At 40.1% G+C, this 21,078-nt stretch overlaps 1 long non-coding RNA gene across 1 annotated transcript; it reads left to right on the forward strand.

Annotated features, from left to right (window-relative positions):
* The first annotated feature begins 1,074 nt into the window (after nucleotides 1-1,074).
* LOC122698918 lies at nucleotides 1,075-19,221 on the forward strand. The gene is made up of 4 exons (XR_006342454.1): nucleotides 1,075-1,086; nucleotides 9,046-9,049; nucleotides 12,509-12,515; nucleotides 18,906-19,221. It is a non-coding gene; the product is annotated as an uncharacterized LOC122698918 (long non-coding RNA).
* Nucleotides 19,222-21,078: the final 1,857 nt, after the last annotated feature.

The raw sequence follows: 21,078 nt of genomic DNA on the forward strand, positions 1-21,078 counted from the left end.
TGGGTTCAGTCTCTGGTCAGGGAACTAGATCCAGAATGCTGCAACAGAGATCCAGCACAGCTAAGTAAATAAGTAAAATAACAATTAAAAAAGATTAATTTTTTTTAAAGTTATAGTAGCTATGTTGTGTCGTAAAGCCCATTGGAACATTGGAACAATCGTTTTTACTGACTGGGTTATATCACTAACTTGATATACATTCAAGGTCCTTTCGTTTCAGGTTGCTTTCAAATTCTAGAGATGCTTTTTTTCTCCTTTCCTTTTGATTTAATGTTATTTTTGAATGTGTAAAATATTTATCTGATTCTGAAGTCAAAACCACACAACAGTCTATGTGTAAGAAAATTCCCCTTCCATCGTTGTCCCTCTGCTCTATTCTTTCCCACAAAAGTCATCATTTTCAGGGGGTTTTATGTGTTTGTTTATTCTTTTACTATTTTTTGCAAATATAAACAGTTTGTATACATATTTATAACTCTTCCTGCCCCATTGTTACACAGAAAATAGCATCCTAGATATTCAGTTCTACAAAGTTGTGCTTTTTCACGTAGCAATACATCTGGAGATCATGCCATTGCAGTGACCTTCCACATTTCTTTTTACAGCCAGAGAGTATTCCACTGTGTGAATGGACCACAGCTGATTCAGCCAGTCTCCTAATGATGGGCATTTGGATTGGTTCCAACCTTTTGTATCTCAAATAATGCACAATGAATAACCTTGTGCGATAAATCATTTTAGCATTTTTTTCCAGCATGTCTTCTTTAGGTTAAAATGCTGGAAGTGGGATTGCTGGATTAAAGGGTGATTGCAAAAGCAATCAGGTATTTTTTAAAAGTATTTTCAAGTTCCCCTCCCAAAGAGTTGTACTGTTTCACATTCTCCCTAATAACCAGTTTTCAGTCATTCATTCAATAAATACATATCGAAGCCCTGAACAAGATAAACATGGCCCCTGCACTGAGGAGCTCAGTCTGGTAAGGAAGAGAAAGTAACAGACGGCGGCACAAATAATCATTCATGATGTATTAAGAAGTATCAGTTCTGGAAGAGTTTACAACAAGAAGTCCTAACCTGATTTGCGGGGTCAGGAAGATTTCCCTGAGGAATGTCTGAGCTGAATCTGATGAACAAGTAAGGATTAGCCAGTAAAAGTTGGTGGAAGACAATATCTGGTTAAGAGGAAATAAAAACAGAAATTATAATAATCAAATTAAGGGAAAGAGAAACCCATTATAGCAAAACCTGGGGGGTACCAGTGATCTTTATTCAGAAGATAATTTATAACTTCAACTTATTTTACTGTTAAAAAAAACTGCTGAATGCAAATAAGCTAAATATGCAACCTAAGGCCTAGAGAAATAACAAAATGAAGAAAAGGTGAAGAAAATGAATAAAAATAAAATAAAAAATGAATGAAGTAGCAAAGAAAGAAATAAAAAGGAGTTGAAAGGAAAAACTAAAGTTGGGTTTTCAAAAACTTTTTTTTAAAGTACAAAATCACTAGCAAGTCTAATTAGCTATAACATACACAAATATATATATGAATATAGAAGCAGCTAAGGGAATTTAAAAATAACAAGATAACATCATGGCAACTAATGTGCAAATTCACAGGAAGATCACAATCTATCAAAACAAATTACCAGAATTGTCTCTAGTAGAAGTAGAAAAACTGAACTGACCAATAATCAAAAGATTTTAAAGACTGTTAAAGAACTGCCATTAAAACATGGCATAGGTCTCTCTCTCCCTCTCCTCTCTCTACCTTTATTCTTATGTTCCTTCCATGCCCTCAGGTCACATACTCTCTTTGTGACCAGAAAGAGATCCACTGACATCCTCAGGGGCAACCTCACTGACAGCCTACACCTCATTCCCTTGTGAAACATATGAAAGTATACCATCCATCTTGTTAATTATAATAATAATAGCAACAATAATAAAATCTCCCAGCTGATTGGCCAGCTTCAGTCACAGGGTCCACCAGCCACAATTGGCCTGGGCCAGGCCATGCTTCACCTCTCCATGGCTTAATGGCTGGGGCACCATGTTTGGTAACTCTACCCAGATCACATGGAGTTGGGAGGAGTTATGCAAGGAAGTAAAAGCCAGTGGAGGACTACAGTCCACTGTAGGTGCTCCAGGACTTTCAGACAGTGCAAACAGGAAGGAACAAGTAGCATGTGCAATAAACTGGAAAATGGCATGATGAATGGTGACCTTGTATCAGACAAAGCCATATAATATAGCTAAAATTTAACTGGCTATCATCTCAAATATCATCTATCTAACATTTGACAAACATCTGTGGAACACTTACCTTGCTCCAGGCACTGTTTTAGATATTGGGGAATCAGTAAGGAATAAAAGACACAGAGTATCCAAAAACACGTCTTCATAGAGCTTGTGTTTCGTCTGTAGAGTTACGTGACCATAAGAACATGACAGAATGAACAGTCCCATCCAGTTCAAAGGTCTTTACTGTAAATGGAAAATCATGTTTACATATCTTAAGAAGAAAAAAGAAAGCAAAATTCAGCCTCAACCTGAATGGTCGTGCACTTTTTTTTTTGGCTGCACCAGTGAAATCGAGGAGTCCTAACCACTGAACCACCAAGGAATTCCTGGGAGTACATTCTTTGGGGAGTAAAAAGAATTAGATAATATAAGGAACTTGAATCCCGGGAATAGTCTACATAGACCTTCCCATGTATTAAGTCTCAAAGATGCAGTTCAGTGTTGTTTTTAGGAACAAGGATTGTCAGTTCAAATCCCAGCCCCACCACTCATTGGCTGGGTGACCTGGGACAGATTCCTTCTCTTCTTTGTGCCCCAGGTTCCTCATCTATAAGAAGCAAATTAAAATTGTACTTCTGTAATGGAATTGTTCATTGAAAAAGTATTTCCTGAGTGCCCACCAAATGCCAGGCATCATTCTAGGCATTTAGGAGACATTGGGGAACAAAACAAAGATCTTGGCCTCTAGCTGGGCAAAGAGTAAACACAGTCAGCAAGTAGGTTTTGTGTCTTTTTGGAGCTGATAAATGCTGTGGGAACAAAAAGCAGGGCAGGGTAAGACGCAGAGACGGCTGGGAGGGCAGATTACTTATTGACAACTAAGCGCACTCGCCGCAACGACTGAGCTCAGGCATCCTCGAGTCTGTGCTCTGAAACAAGAGAAGCCACCGCAGTGAGGAGCCTGAGCACGGCAAACAGAGAGTAGCCCTGCTCGCCACAACTAAATAAAGCCCTCACGCGGCAACAAGGACCCAGCCCAGCCAAAAAGAAAAGGATCCCTCTAGTCCTGTTACTGAAATGTGGGGTCTGGCTGATCGCTGTTCAAAAGCCAATAAAGAGGCCAAGTTGGTGGAAAGGAAAGTTTGCCTTATTTTGCATGCCAGCAACCTGGAGCAGGGGTGTTAGATGGAGGGGGCAGAGGTCTGTCCAAAGGCCGACTCCCCACTGATGGACAGTCAGTGGGTAAGAGCTTTTATAGACAGAGGAAGGGGGTCACATGCAGAAACAGTACAGTCAGCTCTGGCCATCATCTTGAAATTGGCCATCGGTGGTCTAATCAGTGTTATGTTGATTGTTTTAGATACAGTTAATCTTCAGTTCCAGGGTTGTATTGTTTCCATTTCTTTGAGGCTAATTCTCAGAATTGTGGCAGCTTCTGTCATGGCTACAGTCTGATCATCATGAAGTTAACTTCTCCAACCTGGTGGGGTTTTCAGGATCTATAAGACAGCTCACAGGATATGGCTCAGAATATTATGTATAGCCCTTGAGAAGGAACTAAAAGTCCTTGACTATGTTTAATGAGTACATTATTATTATTTGGTCTCCTTTGACTGTTTCCTTTGTTTCCACATGTTCTCATTTCTCTGATTAAACTTATTCTTTGGCTAAAGTTTTGCCACAGACAAAAGGCAGCCTGAGGACATGGGGGTAGTGGGGAGGGATCACAGTGTCCTAATCCATTTCAGTGCTATGTTGAGCACAGAATGTCAGTGGGCGAGGTAGAAGCAGGGAGATCAACAAGGAAGCTATTGCAGCAATCCAAGTGATAGGCGATGGTTCAGACGAGGGTGAGGCAGTGGAGGTGGGAAACAATGGCCAAATTCTGCATATATATATTTTTTTTTTCTGGGTGTATTTTGATGACAGAACCAGTGGAATTTCCCAGTTGGAAAGAGAGGAATCCAGGGTTTTCAGTCTGAGAAACTAGAAGGATGCTCATCAACTGAGGTAGGGTGGGGGAGACTTGGGTGGAATAGTCTTTGGGAATGAGGGAAAGATCAGGAATTCAGTTTTGAATGTGTTCAGTTTGAGATGTCTGCTAGACACCCAGTACAAATATTGAGTAAATATGTGGCTGGATATGTGAGCATGTAGTTGAAAAGAGAGTATTGGGAAAACAATATAGTTTGGGAATCATAGGTATGTAAATAAATGTATTGAAGACCATATAACTGGATGGAAGCATCAGGAGAATGAGAGGACAAAGGGAAGAGAGGAACAACAAGGCCCAAGCCTGGGGCATTCGATGTGAGAGAAAAGAAAAGAGGAGGAACCATAAATGAGACAGAGCTGGGGAGAGTGGTGAGGAAGGAGGACACTCCAGCAGCAAGGAGGTCCTGGAAGTGGTGTCTCCAAGAAGAGAGAGTGATTAATTGTATCAAATGCTGCTGATGGGTCCAAAAAGATGAACAAAAGTGGAGTACTGGGAGAGAAGGATGTCTGGAGCAGGTTTAGAGGAGATGAGAGGAAAGGAGTGGAGATCAAGGGCAACAACGCTTTAGAGGAATTTGGTTGCAAAAGTGAGGTTTTTTAAAATGGGCTAATCTGAGACTTCCTTGGTGGTCCAGGGGTTGAGAATCCCCCTTCCAATGGAGGAAACACAGGTTTGATCCCTGATCAGGGAACCAAGATCCCACATGCACTGCAACCAAGGTCCCACATGGACAACTAGTCCCCCTCACTGTAACTACTAAGCCCTCAAGCCACAACTAAGACCCATTGCAAGCCAAACAAATACTTAGAACAAAAAAATAAAAAAGCAAAATGGGCTGATAGTTAGCAAAGAAAATATGGCTTTTAAAAAAGATTTATTTTTGTCTTACTTTATAAGATGGGAGAAATCACAATATGCCTGTTTCTGATGGAAATAATCCAGTGAATCATTGTGAGACAGGTCACTGACTGAGGCTGACACGGGGAGGAGGTGTTGGGAGGTTGAAACAAAATGCATGAAATAGTCATTTAAAAGCATGTGAAAGTGAAGGGTCCATTGCCATACAGTGTGATTGCCAGGCAGCCTTCAGAGCCCACTTGAAGTCTGTGGTCAAGAATTTGTGAGAATTAAGTGAGTTAATACATAATATATGAAAAGCACTTAGAACAGAATTTGGCACATAGAAAATGCAATATATTATCTATTATTGTTTAAAATTAAGTGCCGAAAGGTCTAAGAGAACTAGAACTGTAACATTAATAATGCTGTGATAAGAAGAAATCTACTCATATTTGGTATTTTATGTGTTGGGAATGTTTAAGAGCACTTGGTCTATTAGAATGACAAATTAACTGTGTAACTCTAGCATAAATGTGTAATGGGGTAATTGATTAAGATGTATGATTGTCAGTAGAAATTTTACTAAACTAATGCACAATGCTGGAACATCAAAGTGAGTTTTTGGCTCACCATATTTATTAGTTTAATTTTCTAGATTGATAAAAATTATTTTGCACTTAGGAAGGTTTTGTTTGTTAAGTGAGAAAATTTAAATGCTTAAAAAGAAGTCAAATCTATTTAAATTTATCAATGCAGTTTACGTTGGTGAAGGTGTTTAATTAACTGAGCTCATAAACAGGACCAAACATTATTCAAAGTCTCCTTAAAAATTATTCTTAAAATGTGTTAGGGTTATAAATAGAATAATAAGATTTGTAACCTAAACATAAAGCCTGAGAAAGAACCACAGTCTGTGAATTTGTAATTTTAATAAACTGACTCCATTTTTAAAACCCAAACTAAACTTTCTTAATAGTCTTCTCTAAAGACAAAAATCATCCTCAAGGGCACCAGAGAACAGCATCAACAAATCCCAGGGGCAGCTGCTTCTTGTGGGAGAAGCGATCAGAGCCCAAGACAAAATACCTTGCTAGGGAGGGTCCTGTCAAGAGCTGAGTGCTGTGAGTGGGCATAGGGTGGAGAAGGAAGGGAACAGGGGTGGAAGGGATGGAAGGAGAGAGAGGATGCTTGCCCAGCTAGGGTGGAAGTTGAGAGAAGGCTGAGTCTTCAAGGCAACTGGGAGGTGTGAGTGAAGTCGAGAAAGGCCATTTCAGGTATGAGATTTTTTCATTTGAACCCCTTTGACATTACTCAGGACACGTCAGGAAAAATGGAAATTGCTTTTATTTTGGTGGCTGAACAGCCTTTATTCGAATGCAGTCCCAGGTCACAATGGACCCACACGTAGGGCCTGGTTTAGGAGAATCTGAGGTCTCCAGGCAGAAAGATGATTGTTGCAATGATCCCTGCAACTGTTTCCTGGCAAAAGATGCAGAATTTGAAAGGCACACGAGACGTGGGTGCCAGAGCGGGGGTCCTGCTGTGGGCAGAGATGTTTTCTGAGGCTTTTCTTCAGCTCGAAGGAGCCATCTTCAGGACTGTTCTCCCTTGGCCTTCTATCTGGTTCATCCAATAGTCTTCTGGATTTTGTCCTGTTCCAGTTTGGTTTTCAGATGTTGTCTGTTTGGTGTTTACTCTACGTCAGGCGTTGTCCTCAGTTCTATTCACAATCATCTTGTTAAAACTCTCTTAAGAAACTGGGGATGACGGGGTGGGGGGAAGGATGCCCAAGGTCACTGGCTAGTTAGCCTAGCCCTCGAGCCCAGACTTTTCCACCATGCTACAGTGTTTTTCATTGATGAGGTTTGCCTCCCAGAGACCTTGACACCAGGCTTAATGATGGCAAGTCTGAATCTCAGTCTCCTCAGGTATCACAAGGGAATGATGCCGCCTACATATCAGGCAGTTACGTCAATTAATAGGGACAACTGTACCAGGGGAAAGAGAAAGAAGGAAATATTCCTGGTTTTCTTTACAAAACCCCTGTGCTCCAAACTCAAGGACAGTGTAGAAAAGGAAGAGAATAGAACAACTTCACTTACTCATACTGATGCAACACTGCTGAAGAAAATTGTGGCAGAATGAGAAATGTGATATTTCTTGTGCAATTAAGCTATACACTGAGTTTATACTCTTAACAATATTAACAAAGAGGACTAATAGTGTATTAAGAGAGAAATATGCCATGATCAAGAGGTATTTATTATAGGAATGTTAGGATAGTGCAATATTAATGTCTATGAATATAATTTATTCTGAAAAATAGACTAAAATACTGGTTTAAAAGAAAAATATATCATGGCTTTTGGGGGTATTGTTTATAGGAATAAAAAGAGATAGATCAATATCAGAAAATCTATGAATATAATTGATCTTATTAATAAGTAGAAAAAGAAAATGATATATTATTTTAAAATAATGAAAATACATTTGATACATTTTATATCCATAACTAAGTATCTTAAATCTTAGTAAAATAGAAATGATACCTTCAAATGGCTAATTTTTTTAAATGTCTCAAACCAACCTTAAGCACTGTGCTTTATAATGAAACTCTAGATATAAAGAAAAATCAGAAATGATATCATGACTCTTCATTAATGGAGTTCTGAAAATACTCATTAATTTGATTAGGGAAACACATGAAAAAGAGTGTAAATATTAGAAAAGAGGAGGCAAAGTAACCATTATTTAGAGTTAATATGATTATTTATCTGGAAATCCCCATAAAATCCATTAAAAATATTGAGTCCAGCCTAGAGATTATCATACTAAGAGAAGTAACTCAGAAAGAGAAAGACAAATACCATATGATATCACTTACTTGTGGAATGTAAAATACTGTACAAATGAATATATCTATGAAACAAAAAAAGACTCACAGATATAGAGAACATACTTCTAGTTGCCAAGATGCGGCAGGGGGTGGTGGGTAGAACTGGGAGTTTGGGATTAGCAGATTCAAACTGCTACATATAGGAGGGATAAGCAGCAAGGTCCTACTGTATAGCACAGGGACCTATATTCAGTGAAGTGAAGTAAGGTGTTAGTTGCTCAGTCACGTTCAACCCTTTGTGACCCCATGGACTCTTCTGTCCATGGAATTTTCCAGGCAAGAACACTGGAGTGGGTTGCCATTTCCTTCTCCAGGTAGATCTTCCCTACCCAGTGATCGAACCCAGGTCTCCAGCATTGCAGGCAGATTATTTACTGTCTGAGTCGCCAGAGGAACCCAATATCTTGTGATAAATCATAATGGAAAAGAATATGAAAAAGAATGTATGTATATGTATAACTTAATCACTTTGCTGTATAGTAGAAATTTACACAACATTGTAAATCGACTATACTGCAATACAAATTTTTAAAAACTATACTTCAATAAAATAAATTTTAAAAAATTGAGTCCCAGAACATGCCCAATTTACAAAATAAATATATAAGAATCAAATAAAAAGCCATTAGAAATTACAATGGGAAGGAGTTCCATTCATAATATCAGTAAAGACATAAAGTAACTAGAAATAAACTTTCTGGCGGAAAAAGTCTATTGAGGGTCATGGAAGAGAACCTGGAAACTTCTTAAATAGAAACACTCAATATTTAAAATCCAAATATTTTCCTCAAATTAATGAAAAAATTCACACATTCCAACTCAGAATCCCCAAAGACCTTTTCTTCAAATTTAACAAAGCAATTCTAAAGACAATTTGAAGAATAAAACTGTAATAATATTCAGGGAAAGTCTGAAAAATAAGAGAAAGGACTTGCCCATCCATTAAAATATTACCTTTTAGAAGTTAAAACAGTATGGTACTGGAACAGATGTTTTTAAATGTGCCTGGGATTTTGTTTTAATCAGGTATGACAGGGTGATAGATGCAAGCACAACTAACTGCCTTTGAAAGAAGAGTTTATTATTTACAGTTCCCTAGAGGACTGGGCATGCCAGGCCATGCCAGGACAGGTAAAGAAGAAATCCAGGCAGGTCAGGAGGAAGGAGGAAGAGGAAACCACAGGCCAGGGCCTTTATTGTGGTTTTCATGAGGGAAACAACTAAACAGGTTTAAGATTGGTCAGTCTGAAAAATTTCAGCTGCTCTGGGAATGGTCCCCTAGTTGTCTGGTACATGACCCTAGGGTAATTTAGGGCAGGAGGAATGTTGGTCTGGTGAGAGAGGTAGATAGAGAATGTGATTGTGGATATGGGTTTTGGGTTGGTCGCTTTGCATTTGTGTTGTTTTTGTTGTTCAGTTGCTGAGTCATGTCCAACTCTTCATGACCTCATGGACTGGAGTATGCCAGGTTCCTCTCTCTTTCACTATATCCTGGAATTTGCTCAAATTCATGTCCATTGGGTCAGTGACAATATTTAACCATCTCACCCTCTGCCACCCTCCTCTCCTTTTGCCCTCATTCTCTCACAGCATCAGGGTCTTTTCCAGTGAGTCAGCTCTTCACATCAGGTGGCAAAAGTATTGGAGTTTCAGCTTCAACATCCGTCCTTTCAATGAATATTCAGGGTTGATTTTCTTTAGGATTGACTGGTTTGATCTTGCTGTGCAAGGGACTCTCAAGAGTCTTCTCCAACATCACAGTTCAAAAGCATCAATTCTTTGGCACTGAGCCTGCTTTAGGGTCCAACTCTCACACCCATACATGACTACTGGAAAAACCATAGCCTTGACTAGATGGACCTTTGTCAGCAAAGTGATGTCTCTGCTTTAATACATGCTATCTAGGTTTGTCATGGCTTTCCTTCCAAGGAACAAGTATCTTTTAATTTCATGGCTACAGGCACGGTCCGTTGTTTTTGGAGCCCAAGAAAAGAAAATCTGTCACTGCCTCCACTTTGTCCCCTTCTATTTGCCATGAAGTAATGGGACCGGACGCCATGATCTTAATTTTTTTTAATGTTGTGTTTTAAACCAGCTTTTTCACTCTCCTTTGCATATGTGTGCTTGCAGGCAACTTGTGTTTACCATCTCTAGGAGTTAGCTTCTCTAGCCCTGGGAGAGGCAGTCTCTTCAGGGTTAGTAAGACCCCAAGATGTCAGAGCATCCTGAAATACAGGAAAAAAAGTTTTTAAATGATTAGTAGGACACAGTAGACAAATGACAATGAAACAGAATAGAAAGATGAGACCAAAGTGTGTAAAAGAATTTTATATGAGGGAATTCCTTGGCAGTCCAGTGGTTAGGACTCGGTGCTTCCACTGCAGGGGGCCTGGGTTCCATCCCTGATTGGGGAACTAAGTTCCTGAAGCCATACAGCATGGCCAAAAAAAAAAAAAATTGATGTGATAAAGATAGTTTTCTAAATCATGATGAATTGTTAGATTATTCAATAAGTAGTGCTGGAACAACTTCCCAACCATTTAGGAAAAAATTAAATTCGAACTGTATCTCACAAAATAAACATGAGATGGCTTAAAAAAAAAACTTGACCGAAAAGCTGTCACAGAATTTGAGACCCATTAAAAGATGTTTTTTTAATTTAATGAGAAAAAAATCTAAGTGAAATGATAATGTACTAGAAACATGAACAGGTGAATATTTTTTATCACCTTGGGGCAGGGAGAAATTTGTCAGCAAAAACAAAGAGTGCCTATGAAATATTTGGGACATCCTAGAGAAGAATTTCTTCTTTATCTGGAGTTCATATTAACTGGGGAGTGCATATTTTTATTTGTTGAGTCTAGCAACCTGGGGACAGGAGACTTTTCTAAAAAGAAGAAATAACCAATCAACTGCACTGACAATTAAATAAGTGAAAATAAAAATAATGAGAAGGCATGTTAACCTATCAGGCAGATGAAGAGTAAAAAATGGCCAAATCCAGAACTGGTGGAAGGTGTGGGGAAAGAGGCAAGGCCACTCCAGCCAGTCCTTGACTCTTGCTTCCTCAGCGGTTCCAAACCCATAGAGACCTGGCACTGGACGTCTGCCTCCTCACCCTCATTCCGCAACCCCCTATAGCTCGATTCCACCACTGTCACACCATTAAACTACTCCTGCTCATGTGGAAACTTGAACGGACATGTCTCAGCTTTTGTCTTATTCTTAATTGGACATTGTTCACTCCCTTCTCCTTCTTGATTCATTCTCTTCCCTTGGCTTCCATGGCCCCTCCAACGCCTGGTTTTTCACTTATTTTCCCATCTCTCCTTCCCAGTCATCTTTTTCTCTCCATCTTTTTAGTATTGGGATGTCTCCCATTTCTCTAGGTCTTCCTTCTTCATGGTCTCCAGGAGCAGAGCAACAACTACAACTCACATCTGTCTTCAGAGCTCCAGACCTGCAAACCCAACTGTTTACTAGCCTTTGATATTCCACAGGGCATCTCAAACTCAAACGTCCAAAAGAAAAAGCATCATCTTCATTCCCAATCTTCCCTATTGCAGAAGAGGTCACTTACACCTAACCAGAAGAAATAAAGAAACTCCCACTCCCATCAACTGAAGAAACCAGAAACCTGGATGTCATCCTTAACTGCCTTCTCTTCTGTTCTACCCATATCCAAACCATCATCAAAACCACCATGTAAACTTAAACCACTTAAACTTCTCTCAGATCCATCTATTAATTGTCATTTCCTCTGCCACTGCATCAGCCAAACCAACTTCAGCTCTTCCGTGTCCCTCACCTCTGAAGACCCAACAGAAAAGCAGGCAAAGGGTAAAAGTAGAAAATTTGCAAAAGAAATTCAAACGATCAACAAATGTGAGAAAGCGATTGACCTTATGAGTCATTAAAGATACTTCTGACTTAAAAATTAATAAGGAAAAGGTGAGATACTATTTTTGCCTTTAAAAAAATCAACAAAGATAATGAAGTTCTGGAGAAATGGGAAAAACCCTTCTGGAGAACAATTTTCAGTATCTGTCACAATTCTAAATGAGCAGAAACTGTAACCCAGAAATTCCTCTTCTAGGAATTTATCCTAAGGAAATGATTGGTTGTGATAAGTATGGACCGTAAGGTTCATTACAGCCCTGTCTATAAGAGCCAATACCCACTGAGAACTTACTCTGGGCATTTCCTCATTTAATCTTTACAGCAATCAACCCTATGAGCCTGGGTGTATTGACCACATTATACAGATAAGAAAACTGACATTTCAATGAATAACTTTCCTCCAGATGCTTTTAAGTATCAGGGCTGAAACCACAAGTCTAAAAACCCACACTCGGCTATTTCCTCAACATAAAGGCCTTGCTCTGTGGAGGGAGCAGGTTCAGGAGAAATGCCTTCTGGATACCCCTTGCTTCTGGGCATCTCTGCTTGGGGAGGCATGGTGCAGCACATGCCAGAAGGGACATGGATGGACCTGCAAGAACAGCTCCGGAGTCTGCATAGTGGCCTGGAGGCAGTCATCAGGTTGCGGGGAGGATGCTTAGGGCTCTGGTTTTGATACTGCACTCGCATGGAAAATACACTTTACTTAACTGGTTTGGGGGACATTATGGATATTATAGAGAAGTGTTTCAGTTAGGAATTGGTCAAGCAGCAGGTAAGCCAGTTACAATCGCTTAAGCGAGTCAAGGGATTTTATTTTGTCTCCAGTGCCCTCATGGTGGCCTGTTTTATCTCCTGCTCTGCCATTTTGCTGCTCTGGCATCACAGCTATAGTAAGGAAGAATGAAGAATAGGTATGGAAATGCAACTACAAGTCCTTCACGGGAGGGATAAAGTCATCAAGCCATGCTTTGGCACTGCCACTATGGAGACTTGACTAAAAAAAAAAAAGGTCTAAGAGCTTTCAAAGTCAGCTGGTAAGAGGAGAAGCTGAGGGAGGTTTTGGAGAAATCCTATATCTTCAAAGAGCCCCTTCATTCCGTATCTACTGGATAAGCAGTCCTTAGTTTTACCCTTGGTTCCCTGAGAGTATGTGATATAGCCTTGGCAAGGGCATTGGCCTTCTCCAGATGGGCAGTGGGAGTGGGCAGGGTTCTCCAAGAGCTTTCCACCTGGCCTCAGGAGGAGGGGAGCTGGTACCACCTGGAGACAGTAATTTACTAATTAGTTTGGGGAAACCTGGACTGATAAACTGGCTCTAGGGGAAAAAATTTAATTTAAAAAAGCACCCTAGGGACTTGCCTGGTGGTCCAGTAGTTAAGAATCTGCCTTGCAAGGCAGGGGACATGGGTTTGATTCCTGGTCAGGGAACTAAGACCCCACATGCCAGGGAGCAACTAAGACCCCGAGCCACAACTACTGAGCCTGCGCATCACAACTAGAGAGTCTGTGCACTGCAACGAAGATCCTGCGTGCTATAACTAAGACCCAAATAAATAAATATTTTAATTATTAAAAAAAATTTTTGATTTATAGCATTCTCTGATTTCCAGGGTATAAATATTTCCCCTGTAACTCAATTTCAAGCTACCACAGTGTAACAACCAGCTCGCAGAATTCTTGAATATTTAACTATCAGCTCTTGGGAGGTTCTACATGCCAACTCTAGTAGATCACTCCAGTAGCTCTTCTGTTGGGACCCCCAGAGATAACTGCAGGGCCCTTTGAGGAAAGACAGGATTTGCCATCACATGAATGGAATGTAAAGTCATTATAAGTTGAATATGAAAAAGCAATCAGGCAATTAAACCCAACTTTGTAGTAACAAACTGATGAGATTAGATACATGGGCTACATTTGTATTAAAATATTTTAATATGCATTCTCATTACAAAATAGACAACTGTGAAGATCCATTTATTCAGCAGGTATTTATTGACAATTTCCTCTCTGCCAGGGATGGTTTGAGACACTAGGGATGAATACAGTGAATAAAATAAAGTTACTGTGCCCCTGAAGTTTACACTCTAGCCCTTTTGAAGTAAGGTCAGATAGTCATCATTGTTATGACAAAAATCTAAGCAGAGAAGAGGATAGCGAGTGAGAGGACTTTATTTTAGAAAGGGAGTTCAAGGGAAGCCCTCACTGAAGATGAGTTAACATTTGGGCAGAGGTGGGAATGAAGTGAGGGAGGGAGCAAGCTCAGTCTAGGGGAGGACTCCAGGCAGAAGGAGGAGCATGTGGGAGGATGCTGAGATGAAAGCAAACCGGGCATAATTGAGGAATGACAGGAGTCCGCTGTGGCTAGAGCTCAGTGAACGAGGTACAGGGTGAGGGGGGTGTGGAAATGAAGTGAGAGAGGCAGGGAAGCCTGCATCATGGACATCATGCACGGATACTATGCATTTTATGCTAAATGTGACAGGAAGACATTGGAGGGTTCTGAGCAGGAAAATAGCAATATCTCCTTTGCATTATAAAAGGATGTTGTGTCGACATCATGTGGGTAGTAAGACAGGAAGCAGAGACACCAATTGGGTGAGAGATTATGGTAGTTTAAGCAAACATAGTAGAAGTGGAAGCAGGAAAAGTGGTTAGATTGTAATAGAGTTTACAAGACTTAACAAAAAACAGGATATGAGATGAAGTAAAAAGAAGATGAATCTTAGATAACCTCAATATTTTTGTGCTCCCTGCCCAAATTATTGGGATTGCCAGGGAAGAGCAGGTTCAGAATGAAAAGAACCAAGAGTTCAGTGGAATGATATGTCTTCATTTTATCTTCATTCTTGAAGGATAATTTCGCTAAGTGTAAAATTTTGAATTGACATTTGTTCTCTTCCAACATGTTAGACACTGGGGAGAAAAGCAACCATAAAGGTGACATTTTCAGACAAACAAAACTGAAACAATTTGTCACTAGTAAATCAAATATACTGAAGACATTCTAAATATATTACAGGCAGACAAAAAATGATCCCGTGTGTGTGTGTGTTTGTGTGTGTTAGTCACTCAGTCATGCCTGACTCTTTGCAACCCCATAGACTGTAGCCCACAAGGCTCCTCTGTCCATGGAATTTCCAGGCAAGTATACTGAAATGGGTTGCCACTCCCTACTCCAAGGGATCTTCCTGACCCACGGACCGAACCCTGGTCTCCTGCATTTCAGGGAGATTCTTTACAGTCTAAGCTACCAAGGAAGCCAAATGAAGCCAAACGAATGCTGGCTGTAACTAGTGATAAGCTTATCTTAAGGTTTAAAAATACATATTTCATTTGAAAGGCAAAGATTGCCAGAGTGGATAATAAAAATTCGACTATATATTGCCTATGGGCTTCCCAGGTGGCATTAGTGGTAAAGAACCTGCCTGCCAATGCAGGAGTTGTAAGAGACACAGTTGACAGTACATAGGCTTCAACAGTACATGAACCATGAACTTCCAGATGTACAAGCTGGGTTTAGAAAAGGCAGAGGAACCAGAGATCAAATTGCTGACATCCATTGGATCATCGAAAAAGCAAGAGAGTTCCAGAAAAACATCTACTTCTGCTTTACTGACTACGCTAAAGCCTTTGACTGTGTGGATCACAACAAACTGTGGAAAATTCTTCAAGAGATGGGAATAGCAGACCACCTGACCTGCCTCCTGAGAAATCTGTATGCAGGTCAAGAAAAAACAGTTAGAACTGGACATGAAACAACAGACTGGTTCCAAATCAGGAAAGGAGTATATTTCCTTTCAATATACAATATTCAGTATACAAGGCTGTATATTGTCACCTTGCTTATTTAACTTCTATAACATCATGCAAAATGCTGGGCTGGATGAAGCACAAGATGGAATCAACATTTCCAGAAGAAACATCAATAACCTCAGATATGCAGATAACACCATCCTTAAGGCAGGAAGGGAAGAACTAAAGAGCCTCTTAATGAAAGTGAAAAAGGAGAGTGAAAAAGTTGGCTTAATACTCAACATTCAGAAAACTAAGATCATGGCATCCAGTCCCATCACTTCATGGCAAATAGATAGGGAAACAATGGAAACAGTGAGAGACTTTATTTTGGGGGGGGGGCTCCAAAATCACTGCAGATGGTGACTGCATCCATGAAATTAAAAGATACTTACTCCTTGGAAGAAAAGCTATGACTCTAGATAGCATATTAAAAAGCAGAGACATTACTTTACCAACAAAGGTCCATCTAGTCAAAGCTATGGTTTTTCCTGTGGTCATGTATAGATGTGAGAGTTGGACTATAAAGAAAGCTGAGTGCCGAAGAATTGCTGCTTTTGAACTGCAGTGTTGGAGAAGATTCTTGAGAGTCCCTTGGACTGTAAGGAGATCAAACCAGTCCACCCTAAAGGAAATCAGTCCTGAATATTCATTGGAAGGACTGATGCTAAAGCTGAAACTCCAATACTTTGGCCATCTGATGTGAAGAACTGACTCACTGGAAAAGACCCTGAGACTAGGAAAGATTGAAGGCGGGAGAAGGGGACAACAGAGGATGAGATGTTTGGATGGCATCACCGACTCAATGGACATGAGTTTGAGTAAGCTCCAGGAGTTGCTGATGGACAGGGAAGCCTGGCGTACAGCAGTCCATGGGGTCGCAAAGAGTTGGACATGACTGAGCAACTGAACTGAACTGAAACAAAAGAAAGCTGACATGGCTACATTAGTTACAGAATATCATAATAAAATTACTTTGAAGTCAAAAACATTTCATAATAGGGAGATGTGGTCATTTCATAATGATAAAAATCCAATTTACCAGGAAGATGTAACAATTCTAAATTTGTATTAACCTAACAACATGCTTTTTAACTTGTAATTTTAACTTGCCTTTTAACACGCGCGTTTTAACTTCCCCTTGTACAAACAAGGGGAAGCAGGCTCTGTATCTAGAGGAGCAGTTACCCAAGTAGCTAGCTGACAAAAAATCAACCCTCAGTGGCTGCTACTTGTACACAGGGAGCCCAAAGGCCTGGACCCACAGGAACACCTGCTTTGTTTGGCAAGGAAGCACAAGACTCTGGGTTGGGTTGGCCAATCTCTAAGCCTCAGCTAGAGAGAAACTTGGAGAGCACCCAGTGTGTCTCTTGGGGTTGAGCAGACAATAGACAAACTTGCAGATCAAGAGCACATGACCTCAGGCAGTTCTGGGTCTGCTCCCTGACAGCGATGACCTAGATCTAAGAAGACCTCCTGGACAGCCCCCAGAGAAGACATGGTATGCTTGTTGGCGAGTATGTAAACTTTTGTAAGGGAAAATGGGTGTGCAAATTTTTGGCTTCATTTAGGTTTCAAAAGAGTTAGATGGGGGACTTTGCAGGCTCCTTACCCACAAATACCTCCCATTCTGTGGCCACAAGAGAGGGAATTTAAGGAGCCCTATTTCAGGAGTTGGGACACAGCACAATTTAGAGGAAAGAGGATGGACTGCAATATACCAGGTAGAGCTCCATTCAGTGTTGAAAGTCACTTGCTGGATGATATAGACAAGTGACTTAACCTTTGTGAATTGCAGTCTCCTCACCTATAAAACAGAGATTATAAATGTATTACTTTCTAGGATTCCTGTGAAGATTAAATAATAACTTGTAAAGAGTTTAGCATAGAATCTGGTATAGGAAATAATAAGTTATACCATTATTATTACATTTGCCACAGGCTTGCTTATATTAACAAAAACAACTGGACAACCTAATGTGGATCAACGGGGAATTGGTTAAATAAAGATGTTACATCCATGGTTTCCCTGGTGGCTCAGTGGTAAAGAATCCACCTGCCAACGCAGGAGACAGCAGTTCTATCCCTGGTCCAGAAAGACACCACATGCCACAGAGCATCTAAGCCTATGCACAGCGAACCACAGCTACTGAGTCCACGTGCTACAACTACTGAAGCCCAAGTGCCTTAGAGCCCGTGATCTGCAACAAGAAAAGCCACCCCAAAGAGAAGCCTGCAAAGTGAAACTAGAGTGTAGCCTCCACTTACTGCAACTAGAGAAAGCCCCTGTGAAGCAATGAAGACCCACTGCAGCCAAAATAAATGATTTTTTAAAATAAAATTAAATTTAAAAATAAAATTCAATGCAAAAAGTTAATAGTAAAAATAAAATTATAATGCATATCTACACTTGTTAATGTGGAAAACTGTTCATGTGTTTATTATTTTGTATTTTAAAAAGCAGGTTTTTATGTCAGTATATATAATACGACCTGATTTTATGTTTAAATGTAAGTTTGTCTAAATGCATATAGATGCATGTGTAATTATATGTGTAAGTGCTTAGAAAACTGTTTGGAATGAGATACACCAAACCGTTAACAGTGGTTATCCTTGCAGGGTGAGTTCATGAGTAAATTTCTTTTCTTTCTGCTTATCTGCATTTTAATTTTTTTAATGATGACCATGTGTGATGTGTGTAATAAAAATAATAATAAAGGAAAAGATAAAATTTTGTGGCCCAGAGCAAGAGAAGACTCCAAATGAGGTCTGCCCAACATAAAGCAGACTAAAAAAAAAGAATGAGGGCTTTTGTTTTTTTTTTTTAAGGAAAAGGAAGCTTTATCCAGCTTTGCAGAATTGTGATAAAATAGTTATATGGGAAATCTAAAATACAACACAATACATATAGCTGATTCACACTGTTATACAGCAGAAACTAATACAATATTGTAAAGCAATTATACTCCAATTTAAAAATAAATGAAAATAAAATATTAAACAAATGAACCTATCTATGAAATATAAACAGAATTACGGACATAGAGAACAGACTGGTGGTTGTCAAGGAGGAGGGAGTTGGGGGAAGGATGGAGTAAGAGGCTGAAGTTAGCAGATGCAAACTATCACATATAGAATGGATAAAACCACAAGGTCCGACTCTATAGCACCTGGGACTATATTCAATATCCTGTGATAAACCATAATGGAAAAGAATATTTAAAAGAGAATGTATAGTGGGGCTACGAACTGAGTGCGCTTAGTCACTCTATCCAATGTCCCTTGGGAAGGTCTGAGACTAGGGCCATAGAGCGGCCCTAACAGGGCCCTCCCTGAGCTTCGGGGAGGTGAGTTCCCAGAGAACGGGCTCCGTGCAAGGGTAGACTGGGCAGGAGATGCCATGGACCCCACCCTTGCGGAGGGGCCTGGCGGATGCCTCCTTAGCCAGAGCTTGGAACAGACTGACGGCCAGCGAAGTGAGTTCAATGGCTGAGGTGAGGTACCCTGCGTGGGGGCCTCATAACCCAATTCAGACTACTCTCTCGCCCGTCCTTTAAAAAAAATTAAAAAATAAATAAATAAAAGAGAATGTATATATTTGTATAACTGAATCATTTTGCAGTACAGCAGAAGTTAACACAACATTGTAAGTCAACTATAGGTGGTATTCGGTCTCCATTGCGTCTGACTCTGCAACCCTATGGACTGTAGCCTGTCAGGTTCCTCTGTCCATAGGATTTTCCAGGCAAGAACATTATACTTCAATTAAAAAGTACTGATTAAAATTAAAAAAACAAAACAAAAAATATTGATTAAACAAGAGTTCAGGTGGAAAAGATGATATACAGGATGGTAGAAGGTAACTGCAAATCATATGTCTGATAAGGGTATATATCATATCATATTCAGGTATATAAGGAACTCTACAACTCAATAATACAATGACAAATGATTCAATTTTTAAAAAGTAAATAAAATTGTGATAAAATACACGTAATATAAAATTTATCATTTTAACCATTTTAAGTGTATAGTTCAGTGGTATTAGGGCTTCCCTCGTGGCTCAGCTGGTAAAGAATCCTCCTGCAATGCAGGAGATCTGTGTTTGATCCCTGGGTTGGGAAGATCCCCTGGAGAAGGGAAAGGCTACCCACTCCAGTATTCTGGCCTGGAGAATTCCATGGACTGTATATACCATGGGGTCGCAAAGAGTGGGACACGACTGAGCAACTTTCACTCACTCATTCACTCAGTGGTATTGAGTACATTCACATTGTTGAGTAACCACCACCACCTTCCATGTCCAGAACTTTTTCATCTTCACAAACTCATACTCTACACCCATTGAATTTCCCCAACCCTCTCCTTCCAACCCTGGGTAACCTCCACTTTACTTTCTGTCTTATAAATTGACTACTCTAGTAGTCACATAAGGAGACTCCTACATTATTTGGTCTTTTGTGTCTGGTTTATCTCATTTAGCATAATGTCTTCAAGGTTCATACACACTGCAGCCTGTGTCCAAATTTCCTTCTTTTTTAGGCTGAATAATATGCCATTGTATGTCTACATCACATTTTGTTTACTTATTCATCCATTTATGGGTATTTGGCTTGTCCTATCTTTTAGCTATTGTGAATAGTGCTATTGTGAAACCAGTGTTCTATCTGGCTTTTTAAGGGAAGGCCACCAGATACCAGTCTGTGTCTGGTCTTTCTCCAGTTGCTGATTATGTTGAGATTCACCTAGCATTTAATAAGCAGTTACTGAGTTCCAGGATCTAGGCCAGGTGCTTTCAACCCATTGCTTGTAAAAGCCTCAAAAAACCCTGTAAATGAAGTAAGCACAATTTTCCCCATTTTACAGATGGGGATGGTCAAGTTCAAAGAGATCAAGTAACATGCCCAAGGCCAGTGTAACAGATATGCAGGATGGACTCAATTATGCTGTAGTAACAAATGACCTCAAGATGTTAGGGACAGTTTCTTTTTTCTCTGACAAATAAGGACTTCTCACTCATGTCAAATGTCACCTTAGGTCAGCTTGTGCCTACTCCGTGTTATTGTCAGTCCAGGCTGAAGGGGCAAACCCTCTCGGGGACGTTGCTGGACTCTTGGTAGAAAGAAAGAAAAAGACAGCAGACCACAAGCTGGCTGAAAACATCTGTTTACAAGTGACATGGCCATTGGCACCAACGTTTTATTGACCAAATCACATCTTGTGGCCACTCCTGAATTCAACAGAACAGAGACGTGGCATAACCCTCCTCCAGGATGGACAGTGAATAGTTTAAGCAGAAATGTAACAGCGCTGTAGCTGTGAATGTTCCTGGGGCTCAGAGAGAAGACAGTGAATCTGTAGGGACACTGGCAGGTGTTCAGGCTGGCTCCACTCTGCAAAAGTAGAAGCT

The sequence above is a fragment of the Cervus elaphus genome, chromosome 8 (assembly GCF_910594005.1).
Source record: "Cervus elaphus chromosome 8, mCerEla1.1, whole genome shotgun sequence".
Classification (NCBI taxonomy): domain Eukaryota; kingdom Metazoa; phylum Chordata; class Mammalia; order Artiodactyla; family Cervidae; genus Cervus; species Cervus elaphus.